The 2,429-nt window shown below is 35.2% G+C and overlaps 1 non-coding gene across 1 annotated transcript; it reads right to left on the bottom strand.

The window, feature by feature from the left end:
• Nucleotides 1-629: 629 nt before the first annotated feature.
• Nucleotides 630-808, bottom strand: LOC139353511 (5.8S ribosomal RNA). Its single transcript, XR_011604829.1, has one exon. It is a non-coding gene; the product is annotated as a 5.8S ribosomal RNA (ribosomal RNA).
• Between the last annotated feature and the right edge of the window lie 1,621 nt (nt 809-2,429).

Here is a 2,429-nt window from a genome sequence, read left to right on the forward strand (position 1 = left end):
CCTCTATGGGTAAATGGCCTCATTTAAGAAGGACTTAAATCGTTAATTTCTCATACTAGAATATTGACGCTCCATACACTGCATCTCACATTTGCCATATAGACAAAGTGACTTAGTGCTGAACTGATTTCTTTTCGCTCGCCGCTACTAAGAAAATCCTGGTTAGTTTCTTTTCCTCCCCTAATTAATATGCTTAAATTCAGGGGGTAGTCCCATATGAGTTGAGGTTGTGTATAACTTTTATTTGCAATTAATTCTTTATATATAATGATAAAACATTTTATTAAATTCGTTATATTTATATATATTTGTATGGCATTTGTTTGGTCTAACGAATCAACGAAGAATAATAATATAGTCAACGGCTTTCTATTTTCTAATCGTTAATAAGAGACAATTCTAGATAAATTTTTTATGCTAGACATTACTCAGTATTATTTGATTGAAAAAAAAAATATTTCTCTTCGTTTTTCACATTCAAATTAATTTACTAATTTGGGATAATGTTTTTCATATATTTTTTAATATTATGAATAAAATAATTAAATTATTATTATCCAATAATATACCATATGCTTATAAAATTTCATTATAAAATTTGTATAAACAACTTAATTAGCATAGTCTTACAACCCTCAACCATATGTAGTCCAAGCAGCACTATAAAATTAATTAAAGTACATAACAGCATGGACTGCGATATGCGTTCAAAATGTCGATGTTCATGTGTCCTGCAGTTCACACGATGACGCACAGTTTGCTGCGTTCTTCATCGACCCATGAGCCGAGTGATCCACCGCTTAGAGTTTTATATATTGGTTTGTTAATTTTGTCATATATGTTTTTATTGAAAGAAATTAAAAATACACCATTTTACTGGCATATATCAATTCCTTCAATAAATTTATTTTTGTACCTAAAACGAATGCTGCGAAATGTCTTAGTTTCATATAACCAATAATATATCAAGTATATTTTTAATGGCATTTACGGTATTAAATACTTTTTAGCGATATATATTGAAATTTATATAAAACATTAACCAGTATTAATCAGGTACAACATTGTACATTTAAGGTTGTTGCATTATCCAATGTATGCGCATAACTGAGATGAACAATACATATCGCAACGCGTGTATATTATGGTCCATATACACACAGTGTTTTATTAATTGCATTTAATATACAATATAATAATAATATCAAATAATTTCGATTTGCTTGTTTGAATTTGTTATTTGTTTGCTTTTGCTTTCTTGCTTATTTATTTCTCTTATTTATTGCAATAATATATTTGTATATTATATATTTCTTATTACAATTATTATATTTCGACTTGTTTTTTCAAAATGGTATTTGATCTATATATATAAAAAAGATCATATTTTTGGCAATTTATATTTTATTTGTATTACTATAATAATGTTATTATAATAAAAACAAATTTTTTTATTAACGGTAAGGATATTAAACAATAATGATCCTTCCGCAGGTTCACCTACGGAAACCTTGTTACGACTTTTACTTCCTCTAAATAATCAAGTTCGGTCAACTTTTGCGAAACAACCGTAACACACAAGGCGTCACAGTGATCACGTCCGGAGACCTCACTAAATAATTCAATCGGTAGTAGCGACGGGCGGTGTGTACAAAGGGCAGGGACGTAATCAATGCGAGTTAATGACTCACACTTACTGGGAATTCCAAGTTCATGTGAACAGTTTCAGTTTACAATCCCAAGCATGAAAATGGTTCAGCGGTTTACCCGGACCTCTCGGTCTAGGAAATACACGTTGATACTTTCATTGTAGCGCGCGTGCAGCCCAGGACATCTAAGGGCATCACAGACCTGTTATTGCTCAATCTCATTATTGCTAGACGCAATTTGTCCATTTAAGAAGCTAGTGTCCTTATAATGGGACAAACCAACAGGGACGGCTCCATTTATATAAACACATTTAAACACAATAAACATTTTACTGCCACCATGATGTAACGAACTGATTTTGTGTGTCTGCTCGCTACGAGATTCGTGCGGCTAGCTCAGAAGATTGTGTGTTCGTCCCACCAAATTTATATGACGTGACTGCCCCGTAGATCAGTGAGAAAACAATGGGTTCAAATGGCAACAGTGGGATTTATTCTCGTGGTATTGGTACAGCGGGTGTGTGGCTATGCTGGCTTCTGTATCTCCTTGTTCTGGTTCCGCCGGCTGCTGGTGCTCCTCCTTCTGGCTTGTCGACGCGTTGACTCGTCCTCCTCTGGATCCTGGGTCTCGGGACGCTCGTAGTGGCCGCCTCTGCTTGCTTGCCGACGCGTTGCCTCGGGGTCGCTTGTTGCGCCTTAGACCCGCAGAGAGTTCGGCCTTGTGGGCTTAGGGAAGCGTCACCGTTCTCAGACTAGGGTGAACAAGCCTTGCTCTCCAGG

Source organism: Drosophila suzukii, chromosome X, assembly GCF_043229965.1.
Source record: "Drosophila suzukii chromosome X, CBGP_Dsuzu_IsoJpt1.0, whole genome shotgun sequence".
In the NCBI taxonomy this organism is placed as follows: Eukaryota; Metazoa; Arthropoda; class Insecta; order Diptera; family Drosophilidae; genus Drosophila; species Drosophila suzukii.